The 18,438-nt window shown below is 38.3% G+C and overlaps 2 long non-coding RNA genes across 2 annotated transcripts in view; both read right to left on the bottom strand.

Annotated features, from left to right (window-relative positions):
* Positions 1-18,438, bottom strand: part of LOC116216449 — a 394,546-nt gene that overhangs the window by 165,846 nt on the left and 210,262 nt on the right. The gene's annotated exons all lie outside the window — the stretch shown is intronic.
* LOC116216450 lies at positions 1,913-17,695 on the bottom strand. Its single transcript, XR_004159202.1, has 3 exons — positions 17,550-17,695; positions 4,199-4,256; positions 1,913-3,144 (listed from the first exon to the last, which is right to left on the bottom strand). It is a non-coding gene; the product is annotated as an uncharacterized LOC116216450 (long non-coding RNA).

Here is an 18,438-nt window from a genome sequence, read left to right as displayed (position 1 = left end):
CTCCAGCTCTCTCAGCCCCTTCTTGTAGGGGAGGTGCTTCACCCATCTGATCATTTTCTTGACCCTCCTCTGGATCTGCTCCAATGGCTTGATGTACTTCTTGTGTTGGAGGCCTCAGAACTAGACATAATACTCCAGGTGGAGCCTCACAAGAGCAGAGTAGAAGGACAGAATCACTTCCCTCGATCTGCTGGTCAAGCTTCTCTTAATACAACCCAAAATATGGTTGGGCTTCTGGACTGCAAGTGCACTTGCCCGCTCACGTTGAGTCTTTCATCAGCCAGTACCCCAAATCCTTCTCCTCAGGGCTGCTCTCAAGCCATTCTCTGCCCAACCTGTATTTGTGCTTGGGGTTGCCCTGACCCAGGTGTAGGACCTTGCACTCAGCCTCACTGAACTTCATGAGGTTGGCATGGGCCCACCTCTCAAGCCTGTCCAAGTCCCTCTGGGTAGCACCCTTTCCCTCTAGTATGTCAACTGCATCACTCAGCTTGGTGCTGCCTGTGAACTTACTGAGGGTGCACTCAGTCCCTCTGTCCACGTCACCTACAAAGATGTTAAATAACACCAGTCCATAACATCATCATTCACATCTTCCACTCACATAGGAAAAAGGAAACATCTGTTCCTGCATGTAGGAAAAAACAGACTTTGAACATTTCCATTGTACCTCACACCCCTTTTGCAATAAATCCCAGGGAGAAAACTTGAACCAGTCTCCTCAGCACTGAAGCTGGAATTCATCACCCTCCTGGCATGAGGAATCTCATGTACAGTGTGCAGTCCTGATCCTCCAGACAGATCTGCAAGAGTCTACAAATACTGATCATTCAAAGGAACTCTAGAAAGACACTATTGTCCTTCTGTTCCTATGAAAGAGAATAGCTTTGGTAAAAATATGGGGGAACCATGTCTTGAACTGTAGAAGTGCCTATCAACATTAAGTACCATAGAGGACTGGAGAGCATCACAGCAACTGTTGGGGAAGAAGTGGAGGAGAACAGGTGGCATTTACTTTATGTTTTCTCTAAAAGACATCTGTAAGAAACTCCATAAAGCTATTAACGTCCACAGAGAGAGATAAACAGCTTTATAAAATATCAATAACAGTTAGATCTTTAAAGCAGAAAGCATGATGTGAACTGACCTCCTGGGTAACATTCCTGGCATTACATTTGTTCGTTCATTATAAACGTTCAGTGAATTTTAGGGAAACTGCTAAAATTTCCTTTTTTTTTTTTCCAGCCATAGACTAGCCCTTTTATTTTCATAATTAAAAGAATTCATAAACAAATCTGATAGAGCTAACAACACAATCTCCTAACTATCCAGAAAAGAAACGAAGTGAGGTGACAGAAAAAACATCTAATGAGGCTAAGAGTAAAGTATGTTGAAAACTAAGTGCTAGGGCATGTTTGAGCAAGTGTTTTGCGACTTCGAGTACTCCACAGTACCGAAAGACAGGGTTAGGAAAGGATGTTGAAGGAGAATTAAGGTACTCAGTAATTTACTGAGTCAAGTAATCATTTATGCAGCATTTACTTCAGATCCACTTGTACAGACAATTACTAGAGTAGAACTCCAAACCTGGCCTCACTGAGTGAAAGGTGAAAATGGATGTTAATGTAGCAGGACTGGAGATTATTCTCTTTATATCAGAAGTCTAGCTTGCTTTTTTATAAATGCAGAACGTTAGCCAAAAACCTACAAGCAATCATGAAAATAAAGAAATGCATAATAAAAAAAATAAAGATATTATTTTCCAGCAATGGTGTAATTATCTGTCTCAAAAAGAAAGGCGTTTGGTTAAAACTTGTGAAGATGTTTTACTAGAAAATGTTAATTATCATAGATAAAACACAAGAACAGATGTTAAATGATCTGTGAAATATACAAAGATCCTACTGTTTTTATTGCCTTTTTTTTTTAATTTAAAAAGTAAAGCTGCATGTTTCACTTTTAATTCTATAAAAACAGGATTTACTTTGACCAGTTCAGCAAAAGAACTTTAGTGAAAATAGTAACAATTAATGATGGGGAGCTGCCATATGACTGGAAGCAAAGCCTGAAAGCCTCTGCTAAATGTTAATGCCTTTCTAGCATGCTATGAAAGGGAGCTGCCATCTGCCATACTTAAGAGCAGGAGTAAGAAAGCAGAAGATGATTTTCTTAGAAATGTCCCCCATTTAAGAGACAGGGAAAGTAGTGGAAACAAGATGAAGTACTAATATGACACAGCCAAACACCCAACACAGTAATGAAGACAAAGCCACCTGCAACACAGCAGCATGCACTTCACAGCCTTCAGACTTTACTTCAAGTTCAGTGCTTTGAGGAAGCTACGGAGCAGATGACGTCTATCATGAGTACCTACACAGCACATCAGAGAATTCCTGGCTCCCTCATTCATTAATCTCTGGGAGTTGAGCATAGTAATATTGCTTTCCCATCACTGTTTTAATTCTGAACTGCTACCTGCCTTTTTTCTTTTGAACTCTGTAAAGTCATAAACATGTTTAACTGCAACCACTCCAAAGACCTGCGAGAGGATGAAGGTAAATGAAAAAGGAGATGAAAAGATAAGGCATAAGAATATTCACAGCAAAACTGGCAGACAGTGCAAGACAGTGAACATCTAATCAAAAAAATATGCAGGATTGGATTGAGAATAGTTCAGAAGTCTTTCTGTTGTGTATCTAGAATGACATCAAAATTGTATCTTCCTATTTCATCAACAAGCTATAAGTGATCCAATGAAGGGTACTAAGCCTGCTTGAACAGCTTGCATCACTCATCAGTGCCACACTGAAAGTACGTTCCATATTTGTTTGAACAGAACCCAAAACAGTGAAATGCCCAAGGCAGGAGCCACATTTAACTATGTTGAATGACTTTCAATATTTTTTGACCACTTTCTTAGCTTATTTGAGACTTTAGAGTATAATTTAAAAAAAAAATAATGGCTGTAGATCATAAGCATATTCACTTATGGAGAATATCCCCACACATCCTGTTCTCAGAGACAGAAAACATCTCCAAGTCCTTGGTACTGCCCAGCCAGTGTGTGGAGAGGAGCTCCAGATGACAATGAGTATCGTGAAGTGTTGTACTTACTGAGCAGCTCAAAGCACAACTCAGAAGGACCTGTAGAAACAAAGCTGATAAATTTTACACCTAGTGCTCTGCTTTGCTATTGTGCATTAATCTAGTGGTGTTCTGCTGCAGAAAACTGGGAGACAGTAAGTCTCAAGTTGCTACCAACGTGGGAATCCTTAGGTTGGAGGTTCAGTCCAAGCTCATGAGCCTCTACGCCACACATGCTGTTATTTGCCTCACAGGGGTATCAGAAGGAATACGGGAAGTTTTAAATTAAGTGACTGCTGGAAATGGAACTGCTTTTGAGTCCCAAGGTCCTGGTGGTGAAGTAAGACCAAGACAATGCAGTATCAAGATCAACAGCTTTTGCCTCTTTCTATATACACATGGAGACAGATAGCATCTTCCAGTTGCAACACCTCAGTGAGTGACAAATTTCAGTTCGGTTATTCTGCTTGTAGAACCAATAAGAATTTTTCATCCAAATGGAAACATTGCACCAATTAACAGCATTTTCAGCTAGTATATCTGTAAGTTTACATGCAACAAAAATTACGTTAAGATCTCCAGTGGCAAGAGTGGTGACGAATAAGGAAAAGGATGTGTTACATATTATTCACATCCTACTTAAGCATTTGTATTTCAGTGCCTTAAAATTAATTTTAAATTTAAAGTTCCCATTCACACTTCAAATGGCTTTCTGCCATGTATTATGTCTGGGAAAATAAAATGCATAAAGAAATAAGGCCTACTCAAGCATGTCTCTTAATACTGAACAGAAATTTGAAGCTGCTTTTATCACTTATTTGTTCTATTATTTATGACATCATCCGCAGCTGGTCGTGTAAGTCTGGTCACAGCTTAAAGCCTTTTCTGTTGTTGCTCATTCTGTTTCTGACATGGAAGCTGCCTCTCAAAAACACATAATCCAAAGTGCATTACTCACTGATAGCTGACCTTCTTACCCCTAGAAGCTAGATGATTGTTTGATGTAAATGTGATTAAGGGCAGTAGGATGTTGCTTGTTATTACCCTAAAAAAAAAAATCATATGTGCAGGTAGTTCAAACTGATGAGCTGACAACCAAAACTAGCATACTTACGCTCCCTTTGTTCAGTTGCTGCAGTTTTTCTGGGACATGAAAATGCTGCTGAAAATACCTAAGAAACACAGAGGCATATTAAAGTATAACCAGAAAATATTTCTGCAAGTCAAGATCTAAATTAATCTTCTTGCGTTTAATCCCACATCCTCTGTATGCCCAGAAATGCAGTCTTCATGCTTCATACCTCACTATGTCACACTCATGTGGTTTGGGTACAGAAAAGCCAACCTTCCCCAAATAACAGAAGGATCTATTTCTGCTCCCTTTGAGAGAAGTAACCCCTTGAAGAACATGGGACCAGGGATAAGTGTTGAATCGTGACAGACATCATGGTAAAAATTTACTTTTAATGTTCTGAGGACACCACATCCTAATTTACTGCAACTATACTGTTTATCTCAAAGTTGCATTTATGAAAACTTGCCTCCAGGTAAGGATTTCTGTCATCAATTCTAAATAGAAAAATATTAGCCAAATGCAAGATGGCTAATGATGAAATTGGAAATTTTAAACATGATTTTGAATCTACGAAGTATATGGTTCTACAGCGACAAGGACTACCCATTTTTTCTAATATCTTCACTCAAGAAGTATAAAGTATGTGTATTGCAGTAGTAAAATGTAGCAATGTAATGTCATTTAATCATTATATGTTTAGGTTCAAGAGAAATATAGAAGGCATACCTTGTTTCTGTGGCCAGACAGATGACACTGTCCAGAAAATATGCCCAATGTTCCCAATACTGTCTCAGAGTTTTAGTTTGCCATATCTGGTTAACTAAATTAAAAATAGTAGTAATACTTCATCCACACTAGTGCTCATTTCCCAGTATTATAACTATTATGGCCATTTTCTCTAGAACTATTGCATTTCCACAGCCTCTTGAGGGAATTTAGTTTCTCTAACATTGAATGTAGAATACTCAGGCTTAATAAAAACATGCCATCTTAGGTAAGGCTTTTCATCCAGAATTTCTTAGTAGTCAAAAAAATAGAATTATGTTTGTTGCTGTTGCTATTGTTACTGTTGCTGTTATTATTGTTATAATTACTATCACTATTATCTCTCCTTAGTATACTAAAGTTGAAATTTCAGGATGGATGTGGCACATTAACTGCACTACTGTCTCAAACACCATTTTGTCCTAAGGAAAAATTCACTGGAGAATTGATCAGAACACACAATGGAACACACTCTAAAAATCTTCTATTTGCATCAACAAAATTGAAGGCTGAAGAACTAATACAAAATGCCTAATCTAATTTAGAAGATTCAGTATCTAAAATGTTGTTTTACTGTTTTTCACGTTATTTAGCTAAAATGCATTCAGACAGAACTGTACTTCTTAACTGAAGCTTCAATATCAATATAAGTGGTCATCGTTTTTACACTTAAGCAATTAATCATAAACAGGGAAGCAGAAACTTCTGCATGAATTACCAGATGAGGAACCTCAGACAGCAGTTTGCAATGAATAATGTATCATCAGGAGCTCCCCTTTCTACAATTCAGTTAGACACCTTGCTGTGTGCCAATGCTGTAAAATAAGAGAGGATTTACACAACCTATCATCTTCTCTTTTTTCCTCCAGATACAGTACGCATGTTGCTTTTCATGTCTACTCTGCAATAAATGAGCTTTTCTCAATTCTGTAAGAAATTATTCCACAAGGCATCAATTTTGGAAGTTCCTGAATTTCTTCCCATGATAACTCCTTCCTCCCACAGCTATAAATACATATACTATATATTTGGAAGCCATATTCTTCCAGCTGCATGCAAAGAGTCGTCTTTGGACAAGATCCATAAGTGTATTTTCCTTTCCTGCAAGCATTCCTAGATCTGGTCCTTACTTCAGAAAGTGACTTCAGCTAAACCAGCAAGCATTTCGGAGAAAATAAGATCTGAGAAAACAAGATCCCACATGACATAAATAAAACTGGAAGAATTTGGCTCCATGCCTGTATCCTTGAGTCCTTCCTGTCCATACAATCAAAATATTGATACAAATACATCATGAGCAGGCAATAAGCACTTGGCCATGCTAAAATCCTTCTATCTTTCTTTTTAAACAAGACCATGCACAGTACAGAGCAAGGGGAACTTAGATCTTATTGCATAATCATCACATTATGAGCTCAAAAGAAATCAAACCTAGAGGTTAGTCAACAAGTGATATAATGTAATTCCAAATAGCAGTCAGCATGCTCAATGTTTGCTTTAATTCCTTCCATAGCATCCTTCACAAAGGTTGCTTGCACATGTAATACACAGACCTTCCAAATGTCTCTGCTAGAATGACTAGGGGACCAACTATCCTCCAGTGGCTAAAGATTTAACACACTGAGGGAATGAACTGAAGCATTTTATAATTTCCACACAATGTTTCAGTCTGGCACGAAGTTAACACATCAGTCAATTCCCCCCCACCCCCCGTACATTTGCAGCTCACTCATTAATATCTATTCTGTAAAGCAGATATTGTGCAATGCTTTTGTACAGAATGAATTTGCCTTCTTTTTCAATGAGCATCTGTTACTATAAAGTGCACTAGTTTGGCCTTGTTATCTTGCAGCTTTTTCCTTTAAAAACACCTCTCCTCTACCTGCACTTGCTGCCTCCTGTGAGTGATAACTTTTCTTCATTACCACACAAACAAATTTAGGCATTAATCCCAAGGGAAAGACCATAAAATTGGTTTCAGTCTGCCTTTAAATTTCCTTGCTATTTACCTCAGGTAAATCCATGAACCAATCTGCAGCTTTGCAGCTTTTCTTCCTGAACTGATGTATTAATGGTATGTCAAAATCTAAAACTCCCTGAAGAAAAGAGGTTGCCATGGGATACAGAGCGCTTCGAAGTAAAATGTTGAAAGATGTATCCTACTAAGAAAAGCTCCAAAGACCTTGCTGTGTCAGCCAGCATTGCTTTTTATCTCTTTAAGATGAAACAAAATCACTGCTCTGGGAGTCACTGGGCATCTGTCAGCTCTGATTGCTCCATCATACTGACCATTTCAACATGACTATAGGAATCCATTAGTGGAAAGGAAACTGCTCCAGTTTCACAAAAGCTCTGACTTTGTTGCCTGGTATCACGGCAGCAACATATGTAGACAATTCATTTTTTCAGCTGTACCTTATCTGAAATCATCCCCTCCACCCTAGCTTTTCAGACATTTGCAGTGAGGTCATGTGCTGATTACTGACGCTTATGAGGGAAGAAAGGAGAAGAACAGACATATGCTTTAAGTGAAGTTAGCTAGCCAGATGGACATCGTTTCCCTAGAGGTAAAGTTGACTTGTGAAAAACAGGAGAGGAAAAGGTATTGACTAGAAGATGTGACTGCCAAACGACAATTTCCAAGAGAGAACATAGCTTCTGTCAGAAGCATATATTGGGTGAAAAAAATAGAAGTCTGAACTGCCTGAAGAACTACCAAGAGAGAAGGCATTTGTGACAAGTTCCCTGTGTGTATCAAAGAGCTCGGTCACCACCGTGCTTCACTGTGGGAATACATAAATTCATCAAAGTAGTCACAACTAAAACCTTTAAAATTTCACTTTTTCTGAACACAAATTGCTGTCACACACCTATGCTATATTCACAGAACTGGCTCCAACACTTTTTGGCAACTGACACATTCAAAGGAATTCAATTCTGCCCGAAAGTGATTTACAAGGGAGGGGAAAAGCTGAATTTAAGTAATAAATCACTTTTTCCCCCCTACATTTCTTGTAGCAAATTGAATCTTCTTAAGGGCAGCTCTAAGGATTTGATTACAAACATCATGCATAGTAGTTTAATTATTCCTAAAAACTACCTCAGAACAGTCTTCAAATCGTAAAACCAATTATGCATTTACATGTCTTATATACTTTTTGTTGATCATTTGCATACACAGCTACCGAAACACACGTATCTACAGCTATCTAAATATACAGATAACAAGCAGGCTTTGATATTCCTCTTTTGCACTCATTTCTGCAGATAGAAATGAGGACAAGACAGGAGAGCCCTCCCTCAGAGAGTGACTGCAGCATGTTTGCTTTGCCAGCCAGTGACTGGTGAAAGAAGGTGAAAGGAACTCCCTTACCAGAATGGTTTCCAGCTGAACGCCATGCTGGAGTCTGTCAGAAGAACCTACTCTGTATTACAAACATCCAAGTGCCAAAAAGAAAAGGTGTCCAACACATATTCTAACTAGTACATGAGAGATAATGTTTTCTGGTAGAAACTGGGAACATGATATTATATCCAACATGAGATATAAGAAAGATCTCATCTAAATACACCAACAAGATGACATCTAAAATACCATGTTTCTGATGAAAAATACATGGAATTTACAGAGAAGAACAAATTGCTAAGGAATAGGGCATTTTGGGTAAGGATCAAAAGACATGCTTGCTTAAATGAAGACATGGCACAATGGAATATGATAATCAAACTGAAGTATTATAGTGTCGTAAGCAATGAAGTGAGAGAGAAATTACCTTTGTTTAACAGACTAGATTAACAATTGAGTAATCAAAAAAAATAGGGTAATATCTAATAAGGAAACACCTGACAGCAGTGCATTTTACTACACTGCATCCGTTTTCGTGAGAAAAAGTTGTCACATCTCTTAATGTAAACACACGGTCACCCAACTGAGCCAACACAGTTCAAGAGAGCTCCTAGTGCCAGCTTTCTAGCACAGATTAAACAAACGAAACCAAAAACCGTATTGAGTTCAGGAGAACAAATGATTCTACAAGAAATATGAACTAAAAGTTACAGTTCAAGATTAATGTAATTTATACTTATCCTCAAAATTGAATGTTTTGAATCCCTTAAAAAATAACAAAGAATAAAACAATGATACAAAATTGCCTTTGTTGAAATATTTCTCCTTGAAAGATATTTTTAGTTAGTTGTGTTTTAAGGACAAGAAATCTGTTAAACTTCCAAATCAGATTATTGATCATTCTTTTGAAAGAAATCAGTGATTTTCTATCTACTAACTATCATAATGAACACGAAAACCTCAATCATTTTGACTATCCTGTCACAAATTAAGTGACTCATTTATTTTTATATTTAATTTTCAATTTAGAAAGTGCAGCAGAACAGCAGATAAAACTGCCGAAACAAAGAGAATATTCAAGCTGTAACTAGTGCCAAGCTTCAATTTTGTGCTTTTGAAGCTTCATCCTCTCTGGTGTGACTGGAAGCACAACGACACTGTGGACTCAGACTGTACTGATGGACCAGGTAACCTGCAGTTACCTGCAGTTAAATGTAGCATTAATTGTTGCATATAGGCTAGGACAAAATCTACACATCAGGTAGAGTTGTTTGGCCAAACAATAGCCTTTAATTTTTATCAAAGAATAAAATCATAGAATACCAAGGTTGGAAAAGACTTCTAAGACCATGCAGTCCAACTGTCCACCTATCACCAATATTCCTCTAATAGACCATGTTCCTTAGTACAACATCTGAATGTTTCATGAATGCCTTCAGGCATGCTCCTCTCTGGGCATCCTGTTCCAGTGCCTCACCACTCTTTCAGAAAAGAAATTCTTCCCAACATCCAACCTGCATCTCCCCTGGTGCAACTAGTGCTGTGGGAGAAGAGGCCGACCCCCACCTTGCCACAACCTTCCTTCAGAGCACTAAGGTCTCCTCTGAGCCTCCTATTCTCCAGACTAAACAATCAAAGTTTCTAAGCACCATCCTATCTTTGAATTTCAGTTATCTGATAGCATAACTTTCAGACATTAATCAGAGCTATTAGTAGCAGGACTTTGAAATAGCACTATTGCAAGTGTACGGCAAAACCCCACTGATTTCTGTGAAATATCAGATGTGCCATTGACAAAAAAGTGTCAGCAGTCTGACAGACCAAACAGTTAAACTGTTCGGAAGCAAAACACCACAGTCAGTCACTCAGAGTAGCAAAATGGCAACAGTACATTTGCAGCTCATTTAGAGAAGTAACAGATGTTTGTGCTGTGTGGTGTTGGCCAATTACTTTTTTTTTTTTTTTAACCTAACCTGTGCTAAACACTGAGTAAGAAAAGCTGCAGTTTTAAGCTCAGGCTATAGGGTTGCAGTCAACTTTCCCATATACAGGATACTCAGGCTTCTAGTGGGTATGAGGGGAAGTAATTACCATTTTACATTGAAACAACAAAAAATAACAAGACGGCTGTCAAGTCCCTTTAAAACCCAAATTTTAAGTATTAAATAAAATGACTGAGCTTCAAAGACAGCTTCATAACTCAGCTTAAGATTGACCTCAAAGGAGCTATGCAAAAAGTTAAGATTACCTTACTCTTCTCGCCACTGCTACAGTAAAACAGCACTGCTGTCACCTCAACCTATTTAATGCAGTGCAAAAAGCATCCCTTTTTCACAGTGAAGACACAGCCTACGGCAGCTGCTGCTGCTCCCTCAGTGTTGGAGCATGGATGCATTACAAAGTCAGCAGTATCCCCTGAGTATTACCATGTTTATTTAGAAAAGACCTATTGTTCTGGAGACTAAGACCATTTCTAAGGCTATTTTGAAACCACTCTTTCAAACTGTTCATTGTTCTAACCTTCAGTTCTAGGAACATCAGAGGAAAAGTGATTAAAGACTCATTTTCCCCAGCAGAGTCACTATTTTTATTCAGTTTTGATGCCCTTTTTGGCTATTTATTGCCCTTATTGTTCTTTTTGATGGTTGCTAAGGAGGAAGAGATTAAAACTCAGTGTGCAGCACAGCTCATCCCAGGGTATAATTTTTCTGATTTTTAAAATAATATATGTTAGATAATAGATAAAATTACTGTGTTGAGCTTAAAGGGATATCATTATACCAGATTTGGTTTTATTTTTTCCTACTCTTTGAAAGAGTGTTTCCTAGGGGATATACAGCAAGAGGATGTGGTAAATACAAACAGATTTCCTCTGTGAATACAAGACAAGAAACATAAGCCCCAGAACAGGAGACTCAGAAGGGCAGACTTTCTGCTTCCCTCCACACAACAAAGAAAAAGTTCTTCTCTAGACAGGACTAATTTACATTAATTATGATTTTTTGCATCATCTGAAGTATGTACTGCCATGCATTATTTGGAGCATATGCTGTATTTCCATGAACAGATATTTCTTCATATGGCTATATTAGTGATAATCAGATTAAAAATTTGTAATGAACATCTGATAACAAGGTGGTCAACTGCATTGGACAGGGCAAAGCCCAGGGACTCTCTCAGAAAGTGTAGAAATTTACAATGCAATTGCGACCAATTTCTTGGGAAGACTGATGCTTTCAAAAGCTATCAGCAGTGAAGCAACAGGTTGAGTAGACCACGAGGCATTAGTTTCTCTAATAAACACACCTTTTAAAACTAAAGCAGGTGGTTGTACACAGGAGAGAAACCTTTGAATGACCACTGTTTATCTGGAGCAGCTGTCCAGAGATGGAGGAATGAGTTACTTGCTTTTGAGCCCATCTGGACCCAAGGGAGGAAACTTCAGTGAGGAAGAATAATTGGCCCGTGCAGAAGAGCTATATAGCTCTACTGGACTAGGACTGTACAAGTGGCTGTGCCATTTGTAATGCATTAGTGGCCTTGTTCTTGTTTTGTTTTTTAAGTGAAGCAAGAGATAACAAGCATTATCAAGCAGGAAAATAAAACACCTCTTTCAAGATGACTTGAAAGGTGACTTCAAAGCACCAAAACCCCGGGACTGAATAACTTGCATGTGGAGTTGAACACAACTCTTATATCATTTTAGAAGTAATAGCTGAAGCTGAAACCTGTCAGAAAGAATTCAGAGAGGAACTTCTCAATTGTATTGAAAGCAAAAACATGCCTGTGGCCACAGCCTCTTCTTTCTTTCTTAGGCTCAGTTTCTACAGCTGAGTATGTTTGAGTGCATGTCTGTGTGCTGATTGTGTAGTTCAGCATGATCCCATGATGAGAAACACTTGAAATATACTCAAAATAAAAGATTGACAGAGATAATAAGCTTCCCAGATGCAAGACATAGTATAGATATATATGCCTCTCTTCTGATTGTCACTTCTACTTATGTTGAGAAAAAAATTCCAGCTTTCTAGCTCTTCTTGTGTATATGTTACTGTCTACATATGTTGATATGAAATCTAATAAATAATGTAGTACAGTAACAGGAATTTCAGCCTCAGAACATACTGCAGGACTAAAGAAGCTCCTTTTGAAGTAGTCTCAATCTTATAAGCATAAACATTACAAATCTGAAAAATGCAGAGAGAACTCAATGAAAGTTATGATAACACAGACTCCAGCTGATATAAAAGCTGAGAAAGACGAGTTCCAAGAGAAGGAACCTAGGATAAAAAAAGAAACAAACACCACCACCACCACAAAAGGAGCTAGAGAAATAGTAGATCTATGCGGAATTAAAATTTAGAGTAATAAAATCATAGGATCATCAAGGTTAGAAATGTTCTCTAAGACTAAATCCAACCATCAACCCATTTCCGCCATGCCCACTATTCATATCACTCAGTGCTACATCCACACATTTCTTGAACTCCTCCAGGGACGGTGACACAACAACCTCCCTGGGCAGCCTGTGCCAGTGCCTTGCCACTCTTTCAGAGAACAAATTGTTCCTAATATTCAACCACTGGCCTTCTTGGCCACCTAGGCACACTGCTGACTCAAGTTCAGCCAGCTGTCAGCTAATACCCCCAGATCATTTTCCATCATGCAGATTGTCAGATACTCCGCCCCAAATCTGTAGCATAGAGCAGGGCTGCTGAGACCAAAGTGTAAGACTCAGCATTTGGTCTTCTTCAACCTCATACAGTTGGCTTCAGCTCATCAATTCAGCCTATCTGGATCCCTCTGTAGGCTCTTCCTGCCCTCAGGCAGATTAATACTTCTTCCCAACTTGCTGTCATCTGCAAACTTACCAAGGGTGTGCTCTATCCACTCATACAAATAATCAATAAAGATATTACAAAGAATGTGCCTCAGTACTGACTCCTGTGGAACACCACTTGAAACTGATTGCCAGCTGGATTTAACTCAATTCAGCATCACTTAATTTAATTTAAAACTTAAATTAAAACAAAAGGTATTGCAGGAGACATGTGAACTGAGCTGACATTTTAGGGAATTAAACACAAGCCAGAAGTGGAAATAAGAAATAAAATGATGATGTAAAAAGCACAATTTAAAAATAGTTTTGGAAGCAAGAGAAGGAAATACATAAAGTGAACTTTTACTAGATGTGAAGATCAGCTATCAAGGGGAAAAAAAAAAAAGAAAATATTAACATTTAAGGAGATGGTGAAGGCTAGAGAAAACGATCCCAGAAGAATATAGATAACCTTAAAAGTCTTTGGGAAGAGGAAAAGTAAGACTTCCTTGAAAATGTGAGAAAATACTGCTATACTACTGTATCACAATAAGTATAAAGAAGCTTAGGGTCTAGTATACTGCCTGCATCATCTATATCATTTTCAGATTAACCATTTTTAGTAGTCAGATGTTACTCCCACTGAAACAAAATCAAAATGACTGTGCAGCATTCTCATTTGGGCATGTATATGCTACTGTCATTGCCTCTAAGGAAGACTTACAGAAATATTTGCAGTTAAAGTCTCTCACAACAGAAGGAATTATAATAATGTTTATAAAAATCAATACCCTGTGAATAACCACTGTAGTTTCATTCACAGATATGGCAGAGAGCTGTCTTTTTGGAATCTAAGCTGTTGGATGATGTCTTTCACATGCCATACGTTAATAGCTGTGGCTCCTGTGAAATATGGCAGGTTTCTCCAAAAGTAATGTCTCCTATTTATTTCCATGGAAACTACAACAGACACACAAAGTAAATTTTCAACTACAAAATGGTATTTTATAACATAATCACTACAATTAGCTATGCATTTTCAGATGCCATTTTATCAGACTGTCCCTCTGCTGTCATCTGTTGCACAGCAAAAAACGAGAAGGAATGTGGGAAGGTTCAACCTCTAGTGCTCCACCACCACCATCGCCTCTGCTGTTGTGAGCTAACAATAAAATAGGTGGTGTTACGTTTGGAGCAGCCCTGCTATATATAAAATTCCAGTGTACTGGCTACCTTGCATATTCCAAAGGTGCATTTCCCTCTGCTTTACTTTTCAGCAAAGGTATTCCTGTTTTCAAGAGAATAACATCAGTTCTTCTGAAGCATTCAGATTTAATTTAGAAGAGAAAGCCATACAAAAATTATAAACTTAACTACTTTAAAACTGACAGCTTTCTGTGAAGAAACTAATTTAGAAATTTCCCGCATTGGGTATTTACCACAATTGTGTTCAGTCTTGATTTAAATATTTCAATCAATACATCTCCAAAGAACGTCCCATAGGAGGTCTTACCACCAGCGATTCTGCTCATCACTTCACGTAAAAACCTAAACCCAGTTGCATGATGTCTAAATGAAACCAACCCTTTTGTTGTTAAATCAGGCATATTGAAATTTTCAAAAGAAGAAAAGTTCTACCATAAAGTGAGACTATAGTTCCATTTTTAAAAAAAATACATACTCAGACAGAAGAATGTATGTCTTAAAATATTAGATCCAGAATCACCGAAGCTCCTTTCATCAGTGTATTTTGTCTTTCTCATTTTGACTGGATGAGTAAGTAAACTCACATGTAAGCTACCCTTCACATCCAGTGAACTTAAATTTATAGGGAAGAGTGCAAATAATAAAGCAACATGAAAACTTCTAAAACAAACAGTGTTACGGATAAAGAGAGAAGACTAACTAGACTAAGACAGATAGAGGAAATAAAGGAACCTAATTAAAATGAAGTCTATGTATAAAAACAATTAAACTTCAGCTGTGGGAAGCAATTTTCATGAGAACAACAAAAAGTCATTCCTGTCTGAGCCCTTAGTTTCCCTATCATTCTCAGAGGTGTGTCTGCATGCTGCATGATGAGAAACAGGTCAAAATTTGAAAGCCATAACTGTAACTAGTGCTAATTCTATTTAAGCTCAAACTACAGAGAAATGCTCAGATACAAAATGAATTACAGTTTATTAGGGAGGCTCTTTTCCTTTCATAATCTAAATCCAGAGCCACCTCAGGAAATAGCTACAACTCAGAGTCTCATATTTATCTCAGTATTGCAACTATAATTGAGCTTAACTCAAGCCTCCTTTAGAATACGTCATTATTGTAATCAACTACTGTCATTGCTGACTACAGTGTACTGGTAGTGCCTTAAGTCCACGGAGGCTGAGATGAAGCACGAACCATCACAGATTCCTTCATCTGTAAATGAAAACCTGCATAGCTTCATTAAGTTTCTATGGCAATTGCAACATAAAAGCTAGAAGGATAAGCCAGATAATGTACATATCTTTATTCTTGGTTTAAATCAAGATTTAATCAAAAATCAGAAGTTCATGTATGTTATAGTCACAGTTGTCTATTTTGCTTAAATATAAAAGAAAAAAAAATTTAAATTTAGCTCAATCTAGTAAATAATACATAAAGAAGGTGAATAGTCTGTAATTTAAATTTTATTTTATTCATTTTTTAATTATATTCTGTGTGAGAAAGCATCATTAGGAATGCCAAATAAGCCCCAAAGAAGTTATTAATTAGCCAAACAAGACTATGTAACAAGACAAACAAATATGAAAATGAAGTGCTTCCAAACTTAATCTAAGCATAGGGCATAATCATGATGAAACTGAGTAAAAGTTAACCAGAGTTGTAAGGGTCACTTTTTAATTCAGCTGACACATAGTGTGTTACATTTAACATGAAAACATATCTTGGCTATCCACAGTTGGAAAAGGTTCAATATTCGAATTACATGTAACAGATATTTCTGTGCCAGTAGAGAGCAAAATTACTTGCAATATAAGTATGAGATGATCGGGTCAGTTGAGAAAGCATTAAGCTATCAAAACCAAATATGAGACAGATAAGAGAGAACAACTCTTGCTTCAATTAAGAGGAAAACCTTGCAGTGAAAAGTAGAATGACAGATCTGGTGGCTGTATTCTTCAAGCACATGTGCCTCAGGATGTAAGAAAAATTGTAGATGCAAGTCAGTGCAGAACCACACTTCAGTAATCTAAGCAGAAGCACTGATGCTTATGACTAGCACCTGTTCTTTATGCTGCACAGTACACTTCTAGTCTCCAGATAAGTTCCTGTCACTATTTTCATGTTTTAACTCGGTGCTGGAAGGAGACTGACACATGCAGCAAGGTACCTTGTGCCACGCTTTCATCTGATAGAAACCAGGATGTGCAGACCCTGGGAGCGAAAGTGATCTCAAGAAGATCCTGGGGCTAGAGTACCTGGGATTCTATGGATCTTCCACTACTGAAGGAAAAAATTAACTAATCCACAGTATTTTGCATCTTTGAGGACAGTCTCTCTCCAGTACCCACTCTAGGGGAACTGTTAGGTTATGGCTTGAATTGGTGATTGAGCACCTGGTGAAGAATTATAACCGGCCCAGGGAGCACCTGTGCACCCCATGTGACCAGAAGGGTGGGAGCCACCTTGGGCTCTTATGAGGAGCAGCCATAGGAAGGAGAGCTTCTCTTTGACCTTGACTGCTTCCTGAGCAGGAGAAGTGCACAGCCAGAGAGCTCCTACACCACTGGAGCGAGATCACCTCTTCTTTCTGTATCTGACTGTTGGCCTATCTGCAAATACTTTGCCTGGTATTGCCAAAAAAACTGTCAGAAGCGATTTTGTGTCTTTGTGAGCAGAAAAATTCACATGCTTTCTACAGGCACAACTAACCTCTATTTTATGAAAGAAAAGTACGTGACACATTTGTCCATCCCAGTGAAAGAAAGGACCCTTAGTTGGAAGAACCCCAGACAGCAGAAACCTGCTTTCGCTGCACCTGTCCTGGCACTCAGACTAGTAATTAAAGGTCTGTTTTTCTTCCACTGACTTGGCTATGATTCCTATTAGCAGGAAGTCTTCCTGGCTCACCCACCCCCCTAATGGAAAGGCAGGAACAACTCCAAATCCTATCCTGTTGAAAGAAGTTTCTTCCTCTGAACTGGAGACTGTGCTCTTAAAAAGGATAGGAAAGAATGCAGGTAGGATCAGAGACTTTCTTCTGGACAATGAGCTGCACAAGCCTGAGTGAGGCCGAATAGATGGGCACACAGCTATACGCTGATTTTATAAGTGTCTACTTAAGTAGGCAATCAAGTGCACCCAAGCAGCATAGGTTATAAGACTGCTTTTCAAACTGCACAAAGACAGTATAAAGGCAGCTGGACCAGTATTGGATACATGCAATGACAAGCTGTTAAATAAAAAAAAATGCTTACCTGTATCTAAAGATCTAGGCTCATAGAAAGACTCCCCAAGGAAGGAATTTCCAGCAACAGATCCTTCCCTTGTGGCAGCCAGCCTTTAAATGAGGTTTTAAGGAGTGGAGGAACCTGATTCTACCCCTTCCAGTGGCTCAGGTAAATTGTTTTCACCTGTGCTCCCAGGGCTGGCTGTGACCTTTCACCATGTGCTCAATCAGTGGTTCAGGCCATGACTCAGCAGTTCCCATACAGACACAATATCAGAAAAGTACTCAACTATATATTTATGCATGTTGTACCTATTAATTTTCACTAACATTATGGCCAATATTTCAGTTCTTCTAGAGTATTGCAAGAATTCTTCAATATGCATTGCATTTAAGGGAATCTAATCAAGCAGTCGAGGGGAGCCAGGCCACCTCAACTGCCTGGTATTCTTAATCCAACCCCAGACATGTACGTTCCTCCAGGACCTGGGGAATCACCCTTGCACCATCCATCCTTATCTCCCTGTCTCATGCTGAACCCTGAGATATATGTTCTGCTCAGATAATGCAGGAACAAATGGAGGAGTGAAGCTTACATTACAGTCAAGATCTGATTAAGGAATATCTTAAAAATAATTAATGGGAGAAACAAACATTTTTCGGTGCTACTGCAGATGTTCTACAGAGACAAGGGGAGGGAGGAATGGGGGGAACAGCCACAGTAAAGCACTCGTAACCATATTGATCTTGTGATAGTATGCATGTAGCCAATAAGTCCTTTTGTTTATATTTTTTCTTTTTTTTTTTCTTTCCCAGTGGTAAAGAATAAAGGTGAGATGTGAAAATGTGAAAAAGCTCATTTTTTAGTCTGTACAATTAGAACATTCAGACATCATCACGGTAAAAAAAAAAAAAAA

This window comes from Meleagris gallopavo, chromosome 3, assembly GCF_000146605.3.
Source record: "Meleagris gallopavo isolate NT-WF06-2002-E0010 breed Aviagen turkey brand Nicholas breeding stock chromosome 3, Turkey_5.1, whole genome shotgun sequence".
NCBI lineage: Eukaryota > Metazoa > Chordata > Aves > Galliformes > Phasianidae > Meleagris > Meleagris gallopavo.
This window is presented reverse-complemented; position numbering and strand designations above follow the sequence as displayed.